The sequence below is a fragment of the Rattus norvegicus genome, chromosome 3 (genome assembly GCF_021556685.1).
Source record: "Rattus norvegicus strain SHRSP/BbbUtx chromosome 3, alternate assembly SHRSP_T2T, whole genome shotgun sequence".
In the NCBI taxonomy this organism is placed as follows: Eukaryota; Metazoa; Chordata; class Mammalia; order Rodentia; family Muridae; genus Rattus; species Rattus norvegicus.
This window is the reverse complement of record NC_141536.1, coordinates 153784340-153797746: the sequence shown is the minus strand read 5'-3', so window position 1 is coordinate 153797746 and position 13407 is coordinate 153784340. Positions and strand designations below refer to the sequence as shown.

At 52.8% G+C, this 13407-nt stretch overlaps 2 long non-coding RNA genes across 2 annotated transcripts; one reads left to right on the top strand and one right to left on the bottom strand.

The window, feature by feature from the left end:
• Positions 1-6032: 6032 nt before the first annotated feature.
• Positions 6033-7853, bottom strand: LOC134486204 (uncharacterized). Its single transcript, XR_015684823.1, has 2 exons — positions 7445-7853; positions 6033-6180 (listed from the first exon to the last, which is right to left on the bottom strand). It is a non-coding gene; the product is annotated as an uncharacterized LOC134486204 (long non-coding RNA).
• Positions 7854-7889: 36 nt separating this feature from the next.
• On the top strand, positions 7890-10818 carry LOC134486205 (uncharacterized). Its single transcript, XR_015684824.1, has 2 exons — positions 7890-8098; positions 9087-10818. It is a non-coding gene; the product is annotated as an uncharacterized LOC134486205 (long non-coding RNA).
• The last annotated feature ends 2589 nt before the right edge of the window (positions 10819-13407 follow it).

Sequence of the window (13407 nt, the reverse complement as noted above, 5' to 3'; positions counted from 1 at the left end):
TTTGTCTGCTTGCCCAAGATCACTTGCCCAAGGTCACTTACTCTGGTCACTGAATGGAGTCCTTCCTCCCAGAGCCCCAAGGCTCCATCTCCCCAGCACTGCCACCTCCAAGGAGGGATGCCAGGGAGTTTCGATGCCCTCCTGCCAATTAGGCCCCTCTGCCTAGGGGGCAACAGGAATAGCCTACCACAGGAGGCTGAGGTCTAGCAGGGCAGGGCCCCCTGCTGTTGTCTTTTGGCCCTAAGAGGAATCCCCCACTGAGCCTTACCCATCCTGTTCCCAGCTGCCCCATGAATTAAACATGCCCCCGTGGTTAACTCAGTAATGCTTTTATTAATAGTTAATTACTCAACGTGCACTGGGGAAATGAGACTCACTCAGGCCTCGTAAATTAAGGCAGTGATCTTGCGAAGGAAACCAATGGGAGTTCATTACCCAGCCCTTCCCTCACTGTACCTCTGGGCTTGCCATTTAGCAGTACTAATCGAGACGTGCTGGGTGGCAGGGTGAAGGGACAGGGACTTTGTGCAGGGAGATGGTGCTGGAGGACAGCATCTGGGCAAGAGGAAGGGCCCAGGGACAAGGGTGATGTGTGGCTAGGAAATGTTACTCAGCACTTTAGCAGCTCACGGCCGTGTACCCTGTCACCTCCCAGGATTCCCTGACAGGGCAAGGCTGCCCGCCCAGGGTCAGGAGCTCTCCCACTCAGTCCAAACCTGAACCTGGCTGCTGCCAACACACACACACACACACACACACACACACACACACACTTGTGCATGCACACACAAACACACAATTCACACCTTCACACATACACACACACTCATGTGCACACATTCACACACACACAAACTACACATACACATTCACACACACATTCACAGACACATACATTCACACACACAAATGCACACGTACACATTCACACACATTCACACACATATACACACATTCACACACACATACACATTCACACACATATACACACATTCACATGCACACATACACACATTCACACACACATATACACACGTTCACATGCACACATACACACATTCACACACACATCCACACACATTCACACTCATGCACACACACATATACATTCACACTCATGCACACACACATACACACATTCACACACACATCCACACACAGTCACACTCATGCACACGCACATACACACATTCACACACACACAAATTCACGCACCTGCATGTACACACGTACACATACACACATTCATGCCCTCATGCACACACACATGCACATGCACATATGCACGTATGAGTAGACTCCCATCAAGACTCTGTTTCTGCCTTTCTCATTTCACAGGTGTCAAGACTTCCTCTTCTGTGTTTTCGTTGTGGCTGAAGCCAATTTCCCATCCCGAGTCTGCTGCCTGGGCGGATAAGGGTCTAGTCTAACCTGCTTAGCCTTTCTAAATTTAACCCTCTCTCGTGTGTTTTGTTTCCCAGGAGACAGAAGCCCTGGGAAAAGCCCATCTCCCAAGAAAAGATAGCCACTTCGTACTCTGAACCAACTGAGTGCCAAGACCTGTCCTTGGGGGTCCATGTTTACCGATTTCCACCCAGGAAACCCTACTTTTCTGACCCTCCTCTTCTGAAAGGGGAAATAGTAAGACTTCTTTTCTGGGGTCATCAAGTATGAACTCTGTTTCAAACATACAAATTTCTCATGGCTGCATTGTTTGCTTGGGAGGGGTGTGTATGTGTGTGTGTGTGTGTGTGTATGTGTGTGTGTGTGTGTGTGTGTGTGTGTGTGTGGTTTGGGGGCAGGGTACATGCCCATGGGTGTGCTATGTGCACCTGTGTGTGGAGGCCAACAGACAACTTGGTGATTTTCTCAGGTGATTTTTGTTTTGTTTTCTGAAGAGTCTCCCCACTGGCCTGGAACTCATTCAGTAGGCTAAACTGACTGACTGACTGACTGACTGGCCAGTGATCCAGGATCCAGGGTCCGCCTCTCTCTGCCTCTTCTGCTTCTCTTCTCACCCTCTATCCCCTTTACCCACATGGCCCAGCTTGGATTACAAGTATGTGTTAGTTACACTTGATTCTTTTCTACACTTGATCTTAGCCAAAAGGCCGAGAAGCGATGATTCTTTTCTTAAAGGAAAAGAAAGGACGCCCTCTCCCCACCACCCCACAAGGGGCAAAGAGACTTCTTGATGATGGTGTTCTTATATCAGTCAGGGGCAGAGCGGTGTTCACCCTAGCTTGATGTCTGGCTGGGTAGTCAAGACTGTTTTATGCCTTGGACACATAAAAATCAAATCAAATCCAGACAGCGCCGCCCAGGAAGAGGACAGCCAGAGACCTGCTTTTCTCCATGCTGCAAGGTGTGGGCAGGGAAAGATGCCCACAGATCAGCCTTCCACCCCATGGCACAGACAGGCCATAGACACACAGAGCCCCACCTACCACCATGCAGACAGAGACCTGCAGACCACCATGCCACCACCACCCCTGCCCCGTGTCCCCTCCCCTGTGCAGGGCACAGGCGGGTGTAGGCATCTGCTTACCTCCACACCATGCAGTGCGGATGGAGGTTGTCACTCAGGGGCCCACCAACCACATGGCCGGCCTGCAGCGGGAGCCATCGCAGTGTGCGAGTCTGTGGTGGCCAGGTGGGGGGGGGGGAGTGAGCGCTTGAGCATTATGAAGAGAGATGGAACTGGAGACTCGAAGGGTGGAGAGGAGGAGCCTGTTGTGGATGGCCAGCCTTGCCACCCAGGGCCATACTGAGGTCCAAGCCCGAGCTGCTGCTGGGGGTCACCTCTGGGTCCATGGCTACACAGCACCAGGGGTTAGTGTGATATCCAAGGCTCAGATTACCATTAAACAACACGGGAATGTCCCTGGCTAGGGCAGCTTCCCAGGGACCACATGGATGTCCAGGGGCCGTGCAGAACTGGTTCTACTCCTCACCGGATGGGGCGCTCTGGAGAGCTGGCACCACCTTTCAACAGTGGCAGTGGTTGGAAGAGCAGGGCCTGTACCTCACCCAGGCAACACAGTCAAGCTGGCCCTGGGGGCAAGGGATGGGGGTTGGGGGTGTGAGTGCGGAAAAGCTGTCTCCTTTATAGGAACGTTGCTCACTGGGTCATAAGCAAAGGCAAGCTAGCCCTGCCCCCACTGGCTGCAGCACTTGGGAGAGCAGGCACTGCATCTTGCCCGGGCAGCTCAGTAGGGCTGGCCCTAGTCAAGAGGGGACTGGTGAGCTGGCCCCAAGGGCAAGATTTGAAAGAGCTGCCACTCTTTGCTTGTCTGCCATGAGGTGGTGTGGGTTCAGGGGTGATGCCCTCCCTTCCTCATCCCTTGCCACCTGCAGCAGTCGAAAGAGCTGACCCAGGGGTGTGTGAGAGCAGGTGAGCTGCAACACTCTAGAGCAGGCCCTGTACCTCACCTATGCAACACAGTGGACCTGACCTTGAGAGGGGTGAGCCAACCCAGAGGCTCTGAGAGCAAGAGAGCCGGCCCAGCCCCTCATAGCTGCAGCACCTGGGAGAGTGGGCTCCAGGCCTTCACTAGGCAGCATGGTGCAGTTGGCTCTGAAGGTGTGGGTGGGTGAGCTGGCCCTGAGGGCACCAGAGCAGGAGAGCTGAGCCTGCCTCCTGCCAACAGCAGCATTGGGTGGATCCGAGCTGGAGCAGGACTGGAGAGCTCGCTCTGGTGGTGTGGGTAAGGGTGAGCCTGCACACTGGCCAGCTCGGCTACTACCCAGCCCCAGATCCAGGACTCTGAGTTGGCCCACTCCAAAATGTATGTCATCTGCGAATGACTGGGACCTGTGAGAGGGTAAGTCCTACTGAGCCAAAGCTGCAGGACCTCCATGACACAGGGCAACAACAGGATAACCTAGAGGATTCCCGGAGAGGATCCACTATTGATGCTGTCACCGAAGCCAGAGGTCTTAAACTAGACCAATAACTCAGTGCAATGAACATTTGCAAGTGAAGATGTGTGGACGGAGGATACACTGAGGGACACACTGTGATAGACACTCTACAGATTCCATGATGAGATGTTTTTCTATGCTTTGCTTTTTTGTGTGTGCGTGCCTGCGTGCCTGCAGAGTGCGTGCGTTTTATTTGGGGGGTCGGTTGCAAGAGCAAAGGGCAGATATGCGGGGACAGGACATAAGTGGTATTGGGTATATGATGTGAAACAATAAAATTCTTTTAAAATAAGAATAAAAGCAATGTAGATGAGGTCATTGAACTCAGGTCCTGATGCTGAAACTAAAAGTTCTTTAGCAGCTAAAGTATCTCCCAGTCCTGTTTTAGTCTTGGCGGTTTGTTTGTTTGTCGGAGCCCAGGTTTTATTCTATAACCCAGGCTAGTCCTGAACTCATAGCAATCCTCCTGTCTCAGCCTTAGTACTAGAACTACAGGCCTGAGCCAGCACATTTGCCTTTCAGTGGCCACCCTAATTATTGTCTTCCTCACAATGATCTGCCCAGTATGTCTCCACATCACGGATGTGCAAAATGTGTGCGTGTCCTTCGACCTGCCTGGGAACCCGGAACCGGGGACGAAACCAACCTTACTGTTTTCCTTTGATGGGGGCAAAGTAGGGAGCTGGTCCCCCTAGTAGGACAAAGATCTACCACTGGTCACAAAACCTCCCTGAGGACACTGTGGGTGAGACACTTGTGAGTCCCACCATCTAGTTAGGCTAGCCCAAGCTCTGAGTCCTGCCTCAGCCACTGTCAATTGTGTCAGTGTTTGCAGCTAGAAAATGGGCACACAGTGACACCTCCATGGAAGGGCAGCCGTGGAGTTTCTGGAGGGCTGGTATCTAGCTTTCTTTTAGAATTCGCTGTCCCTGGTTTCTTTGTATGACGTGGAGATCAGTAGGGCTTGCCCCCACTATTTGGCAGCGGTCCTGGAAAGTCTGAGCTTCTGGGGGTGTAACACTCCCAAGGTGGCCCCTGACCTAATGAGGACTCTCCTAGGCCAGGCCATGCAGAGGCACTGGGGGCTGATGACTGCCCCATACCCACACCAGTTCCCAACCACTTTAGCAAGTGGAGGTCAGCCTCTGGAAATGACCCCCAAACTGCCAGGGCGCCTCCCTCACAGGCTTAGAGCCTCCCCAGTTTGGGAGCACAAAGCCTCAGAGGAGTGCGGCTTGGGGTTCATCTGTAATATGTAACGTCAGATTTAAATGTCACTGCTGCAGGCAGCTGACCCGGGTTCCCACACAATGGCCCGTGAGGGGTGCCTCCGCCGCCTCTTCATCTTCCTGGCGGTAGCTGACCAAAGGGAGGGAGATTTGGTTTCTTAAAAAACTAAACAGTTGTTGAGCACTCTGGCGTTGCCTGGGCAACAGCCGAGGGGGAGAGAGAAGCATCTTATTGTTTAAAGTTATTCTTGCTCGATTTCAAAGGTCTGCTCTGAAAAGACTGTATTCTCCAAACAGCCCAGGTTCTCCTCTTCAGCACCGGCATGCAGGCAGCCCCCGCTGCCCTCCACCCCATCCCCACTCCAGCCCGAGGCTGTGGAAGGCGACTTCCCTGCTGTCTCCTGGGCATTCGTAGGAGGCCAGCAGGGCTCACCTGTAAAGACACACATTGCATGCTGGGATGCCCCAGCCACTGGCTTCTTTTCCAGTCACTCTGTGACCTGGGCATTTGATCACAATGACAGCGACTTGGGGAAATAGCAACACGCAAAGGCCTGAACTCAAAGGGGAGATCCGCACTGCATTTGAGAGGCAGGCATCTTGATTCTCAACCCAGGGGATAGATGAGGGTGACCATCTGTGGCCGTTACTTGCGGACAGTAGCCCAGGGCAGTCACTGAGATCATTTAAGGAACCGTCAAGCAGGCTGGCATCCACGTTCCTCTGCCCCTCCCACAGCCCCCTGTTGGACTTGCTCGCTCTTCTGTCTTCCCCACGAGGCTGTCATCTCCCTGGCAGCAGGACCACGTCTATTCATCTCTCTATGCTCTTATAAGCCCGAAACCCTTTCAGGAGCAAAGCGAACGCTGAGAACCCAAACAAGACGTACATATATTTTTAATTAAAAATGTTTAGCTTGTGAATACATACGCACGCTACAGGACTCAGAAGCTTCAAGGGACTGAGTATTCTCATGGCATCCACTTGGTCTGCATGGGGAGACTTAGTTCCCTCCTTCCAGAAATGTCTGTCATAACACAAGTGAACATCAAATAAGATGCGTAACTCAGGCCTCAGGCCTCAGTATCTAGCACAGGTATAGCACACAGTGACATGTAAAAGACAGCCAGAGAGAGACTGGGAGAGTAGAGGCATAGAAGAGTGGTGGAGGTCTGGGAGGGTAGATATGTGAGTTCATGGGTGTGTGTGTGTGTGTGTGTGTGTGTGTGTGTGTGTGTGTGTGTGTGTGCTGTGTGTGTGTATGTGTGGTGTGTATGTGTATGGGTGTATGGGTGGGTGGGTGGGTAGATGGGTAGATGGGTGGGTGTATGGGTGGGTGGGTGGGTAGATGGGTAGATGGGTGGATGGATGGATGGGTGGGTAGATGGGTGGATGGGTAGATGGATGGATGGGTGGGTAGATGGGTGGGTGGGTAAATGGGTGAGTAGATGGGTGGATGGATGGACGGGTGAGTGGATGGATGAGTGGATGGATGGATGGATGGATGGATGGATGGATGGATGGATGGGTGAATGGGTGGGTGGATGGATGGGTGGGTGGATGGGTGGATGGATGGATGGTGTCTTAGGGTTTCCATTGCTATGATAAAACTTCATGACAAAAATCAACTTGGGGGGGAAAGGATTTGTTTCAGTTTACAGTTCCACATCACAGTCTGTCATCAAAGGAAATTAGGGCAGAAACCTGGAGGCAGGAGCTGATGCAGAGGCCATGGAGGGGTGCTGCTTACTGGCTTGCTCTTCATAGCTTGCTCAGCCTGCCATGATCTGGGTCCTCCTATACCAGTCATCATCATTATCATCAACAAAAACAAAATACACCATAGTCTTACCTACAGGCTTGCCCACTGGCCTGATGCAACATTTTCTCAAATGAGGTTCCCTCTTCTCAAATGACCCTAAGTTGTGTCAAGTTGACACAAAAGCCAGGTGGCCCAGCTGGATAGATGGGTGGGTGAGTAGATGATGTTTGAACCAGCGAGGGAGAGGGTGGGTGGATGCTTGGTAGGCGTGCGGTTACATAGACAGGTGAGAGCATAAATGAGTGGATGAGTGAGAGATGGGAAGGTGGGGGGATAAATGGATGAGTGGGTGGATAGATGGAAAAATGGAGAGGTGTCTGTACGGGCAGATGGTGAACGGATGGGTGATGGGTAGGCAGGTGTGTGGCAGACAGGTAGATAGGTTCCCAGTTCCCATTTAGTCACCCAACTATCTTCTCTCATCTTCTGACCACACACCAACCGTATGCCACCAGTTCTCCCTTCTCACCTGTGTGAGAGGTCTTTCGGAGAAAGACAGATGACCCAGCATTTGGCACATCAAGTCCCAGGGGCCTGTCATCGCTCAGATGACAGAAATGGGATCTGTGCCTGTGTCCAGTAGAGATTCTATCCCAGTGTTAATGGCAAGACCCAATCACAATGGCTCAAGCCCTTAGAGGTTTTTGTCCCCACCATGGGGAGCCCATCTAGGGGGACTCCCTCAGGATATCTAGGTCTAGGGTGTTCCCGTTCCCTTCACTTTTCCCTATGACATGACAAAAAGGCTCGTGGAGACAGAGGCCTTCAGCATCCTGCCCATGTTCCAGGAAGAAAGAGGGAAAAGAGGGGCAAAAGACTGAGTCAGCCTCCTATAAAAAGCCTGTTCCTGGAAGCCCCACCCGATGACTTCTAATTAGATCTCCATGGCAACCCTTAACCGCAAAGGAGGCTGGGAGATATGGCCTCTAAGCTGGCCATGTTACATTGCAGGCGAGCTTGGGATGCAAGGAGAAGGGGGGAAATGGACCAAGGCAGACAGCTGGCAGCCTCCGCCACGGGTGAAGAATGAGGAGCAAGCTGGCCGGGGACCGAGAGCCCAGCCAAATCAGCCGGGGACAGGCATGGGCCAGGCCGAGCGGGGCGTGGAGCTCCTTCTACTGGTGTAAGCCCAGTCTCCCGTGTCTCCTGGGCAGGAAGGATGTGCCCTCATCATAGTTTCTCAAATGCCTGACCCCTCGCTCCTGCTCTCCCTCTCCTTTCTTGGCTGCGCCCAGCCCCTCCCCCATTTCTTTGCCAATATCCAATATCCTCTTTTCTCCTCTTTTGTTTGTTTGAGTACACATGTGGAGGATGTGTCTGTGGACAGCTGCGGCCCTGCTCTATCTGTCGCTCTCCCCATCTTATTCTTTTGAGACAAGGCCTTTATGAACCGGGAACTAGGCTGGCAGCCAGCCGGCCCCAGCATTCCTTTCGGTCTTCACCTCCCTGTGGTGCTAGGGTTACAGACATGTGACTGTGCCTGTCTCTTCCTGGGGAGTTTGAACGCAGGCCCTTGTTCCTGCTCAGCAAGTGCTCTAATCCACCAAGCCATTTTCCTAGGTCTCCAAGGTGGTCTTTCTTTTCTTTTTTTTTTTTTTTGGTTCTTTTTTTCGGAGCTGGGGACCGAACCCAGGGCCTTGCGCTTCCTAGGTAAGCGCTCTACCACTGAGCTAAATCCCCAGCCCCCAAGGTGGTCTTTCTAACCCACAGATCTGATGTTGTGAGCCTACTCAATGGCAGCCCTCCTCACTCAGAAGGTGAAGCCACGCTTTCCCTGCATCCCCCCCCACCTTCTCTCTCTCTCTTTCTCTCTCTGCCTATCTCTGTCTCTCTCTCTCTCTGTCTCTCTCTCTGTTTCTGTCTCTGTCTCTGTCTGTCTGTCTGTCTGTCTGTCTGTCTGTCTCTGGCACACTTACTTTATTCCAGCCACCCTGGGCTCTCAGCTCCCTCTTAGCCTAGGGTCCTTGTCCCTGTGGCTACCTTTGCCCTCTGTGAACTTGACTGGGCTGCCTTTTTGGAGGCTACCTTTGAGTTGTTGACACAGTGCCCCTCCCCCAGAGGATGTCCTGTCCTGAGCATTCCATCTCAGCCCGGTCTTCTTTGTCACACAGGCGGTGACCCACACTTGAGGCAAGGCGATGTGGAGCTTATGACCCCCTCACAATAATGCTCGCAAAGCAAAGGGAAAAAAAATATGCAGATTGGCAAAGGCAGCTGATTATATGGAAGCACAGTTTTCAAAATATTTGCAAAACAAATATGAGATTCAGTCCCAGATCCACCTTCTCACTAACACATCAGATAGGAAGACCACGAAGCAGTTCCGTTAACTGCCACAATTTCGAAGCGGTGATAAGTGTCAATGATCTTTCGAAATGTCTGCAACAACTACCACGTGACAGGGAATATGTGACTTCGGCAGGTGACAGAGTCACGGGCACCGTACTGCTGCATTCAGCGGCCTCAGCCTGTGTGACTGAAGAGAGACGTTCTGCTTCAGGTGGGAACTGGAGAGACGAAAGTGGGCTGCTCTCCTGCCTTCCCTTAGCTTGCTCCCCGTCAGATTCTCCCAGGACAGCAGAGACCTTGCCTGTCCTGTCCTCGGCTGTGGACACTTCCAGACATACAGGTGGTCAGCAAAGGGTCTTTAGAGCAATCGAGAGACCATGCTGAGGAGATGGGCCCACAGTGAGAGGCCTAGAAGACTGTGCTCCGAATGGCTGAAGCCAGAGGGAATAGACTCACTCTGGGAGGGAGGTCAGCCTGAGGAACAACCGCGTACCCACAAGGCTAGGCTGGCAGGCAGGGTGACTAGAGGTGAGCATGCTGCATGACCGGTCTGAGCATCAATTGTGGATGTCAGCAGCTCCTTTGCTCCCAGCTGCCCTCTGTCCTCCTCGCCTCCCTGGACGTTAAGCAGGGACCTTGGAGAAGCTGGGCCTAGAGTGCTGTCATCAGCTTCCAGCATTTCTGTGATGGTAGAGTGTGCCAGGGACGAGGAGAAGCAGAGGCCAGAGGCTAACAACGTGCCTTGGGAACGTCCCAACAGCAGCTATGGCAGAGAGAACTAGAGTGTGGGATCAGGGAGACAAGGCAGGATAAGCCAGCTCAGCTATCCCAGACTGGAGCAGGGTGTTTGGGGCCCAGATCTCAGTTACCCGGGGGAGCCAGGGGGAAAGCTGCCTTCTGGAACCTCACGTGAGATCCACGCCACCTGTTTGTTGTTATTTAATTTTGAGACCGTGTCAGAGAGACAGGGATGGCTCTGAACTCACTATGTAGACTAAAGATGATCTTGAACGTCTAATCTTCCTGCCTCACGGCTTGAGTGCTGGGATTACAGGCATGTGCCACTAAACTCCATTTATGTGGCGCTAGGGACTAAGCTCAGGACCTCATGCCTGCTGTTGGGCAAACATTCTGACAGCTGAGCTACGTACCCAGCCATCGTCACCCGCTTCCGCGTGTGCCCAGCAGGTCACACTCTAGCCCTACGCCGCTGGCTGTCTCAGTTGCTGAGATGAGGGAATTCCTTCTGCATAGCAGGTTTGAAAGGAGCTCTAAAGGGCGTTGTCTGGGGCACCACCTTTGTGACTTTGTCGCTACTAACATGGGAGAACGACTCGATGACAATAGTCTACCATTTCCCTTCACAAGCCTCTTCCTCAACGGAAAGAGGGTGGAGAATAGATCTAGTGTTAGTATGTGGCCAGTAGGTCGGGGTGGAGAGAGATCCGTGTTCAAATCTCAGCTCTGTGGTTAATGCCTGTATGTCTCTGGCTGAACCACGGCACCTCTCTGAGCCATCTCTCTCTCGTTTCATTAAACAAGGATACCGCTTTTCTTCTGGTAGTGTTTCAAATATTACAGGCTAGAAGTGATGCGAGTAAAGTCCTTAGGACAGGGCCTGACCCCTCATAAGCGTTTAATCAGTGGTGGCCATAAGTGTGTTGTTTATCGCAGCCGAAGCCTTGTGCGGGGAGACAAGGACACAGGTAAGGGGATCACCTGGCTCTCTACTCATCCTTAGAAAATGCCAGGCCTACAGGGGGCCTGGGTTTGCTGCCCTCAACCGGCCATGCTGGTGACAGGGACCTGCATGTATCCTCCAACCTTGCAGAGTTGGACACCTCTGGACAGACAGACAGACGCTGAGCTGTCTTTGAAGAAAGCAACAGTGAGCAGAAGGCCCTCAGCCTGGAGGATTCAGGTCTAACTCACCCAGGGTGGAAAGGGAGAACCAGGATTGCTTTACATGACAGACAAGCAGTGGCTGGCCCTGTGCTCACCCTGGGCTCTGGGCAAGCTTTTCGGTTCTTGAGCTGGGCCCGTTCCTTATGCCAGCATGATCCCAGCACAAAGGTCCTTACTGGAGGACCAGCATCCTAATGAACTGGGGAGGAACTGTGTGGGTCCAACTTTCCTCATACCCAGGCTTTTTAGAAAGTTAGAGGAAGAAGAAAGTCCCATGCTGCTCTGACTCACGTGACGTCAGGAGCCCATTTTACAAAGCCACACCTCGTGCCTCTGGGTTGTGTAGACGAGAGGGCCAGGGTCCTGATGCAGGCCAGCGTGGGTTCCAGGCCCAGCTTTAGACTCGACGAGCATGAGGTGAACTCACAAAGGAAAACAAGGTGATCAAAGACACTCAGCAGCCTGGGATGGAGAACCCAGCCCCCCAAACTCTCATCAAAACCCTGCTTTGCTGTCTCCCTGACAGGGAGGGACCTGACAGTCAGGGCTCACAAATCCAAGTCAGGACCCATGGATGATGAAGTATTTTCTACCCTGGGTATAGCCTACTCTTGTCTCTCAGCCAAACACCCTTGTTCAGGATTCAACTAGTAAAACTGTATACGGCGACCCTCGTTAGCTCATTTCTCCTCGTGGCTCCTCACCCTTCCCACCCTCTGTCCCTGCACAAGAGGGACACCCAGCCCTCAGGATGCCAGGCTGACACTGGCTTAGGGACAGTCTAGTTGTTGGGCTGCACTTTCCAAAGCCCCAGAGAGGCCTCGGCCAAAGGTGCTGACTCAGCAAACTTTAATTTATCTCACAGGCCAGGGGTGCGCATGAAGCAATTAGTGAAATAATGGTTATGTCGCACTAAAAATTATTTATAGAGTCACCGTGCACACAGCTGTGATTAAATTAGACAACCAGGGGGACTTTAACTGCCAGCTGAACTGTCATCCCAGACCCAGGCTCCAGCTGGCTAGGGAGAGGGGCAGAGCGGCTTCTCACACATCCGGTGCCCACCCCTACCTCCCCCAACCAGCATCAGAGCTGACCTGAGTCAGGTGGGGTGGGGAGGTTCTGCATGGGAGGGGGTTGGGTGCATAGTCAGATTCTGACAGATGGCCTGAGCCCCAGGGCCCTTGCACATGACTTCAGCAGGGGTTCCCACACTGGAGGCTTAGCTCGGGGACCTCCTTCCCACGTTCCAGAGTGGAGGTGACCAGGTGACCTACAAGAGTTGGTCTTGGAGTTTGGTGGGTTTGGCAATGACCATACCAAGGCTCTGGGGTCTTAGGGCCATGCTGGAAAGTGACAAGGGTTAAAGATTGGCTCCCCGGCACCCTATAGGCAGGCTGTGGACATTTTAGTCCAGCCCATGCCTTTCTCTGGACCCCAGTCGCTGCCCCCAAGAGTTCAGACATTGCACAGACTGAGAACCTGCTGCGGGCCACCATTCTCGTGGGTGAATCTTTTTCGTTTCTTTCTGGTTTCCTCCCTTCATCCCCCTCTAGGGCTCTTTCTTTCATTTTCTCCTTTAAAATTATTCGTTTGCTTGTTTACGTTTGAGACAGGATCTCAGTGTGTAGCCCCACCTGGCATGGCACTCGCTATGTAGACCAGGCTGGCCTTAAATTCACAGATAGTCATCTGCCTGCAGAGTGCTGGGTTAAAGGCATGCACCACCACACCCATATCTCTTCTTCCTTTTCGAGACAAGGGCTCACGTGTCCCAGTCTGTAGCCAACAATGAATTCGAACCTCTTGTCATCCTCCTGCCTCCACCACCGGAGTAGTGGGATTGTCACTGTGGCTGGTTTCCTTGGGGCTAGAAGTTGAGCCCAGGGCTTAGTGCGTACTAGGCAGGCACTCTGCCAACAGAACTAACCCTTAGGCTCCCAATGAAGTAGTCTTATTCCCGCTTTACAGAATCCGAGGTTCAGAGAGGTAAAAATAGCCGCTTACCTTTGCACGTCAGTGGCCGGAGGGGTTCGCTGAAGGCCCAAGAGACCAATGGCAGAGCACTGGGGTGTCTTGAGCATTTGAGGGGTGCCTTCAGACTGACGCCATATGGAAACAGGGCTCTCCTTGCAGAGCGGTGGGTCAGACGTTTGGCCCAGGGGAGGAAATGGAGTTACAGGGTACTTCGGTGACTGGCTCGCAGTCCCTGAGAAAGGGGTCGACATGGCATGTGTT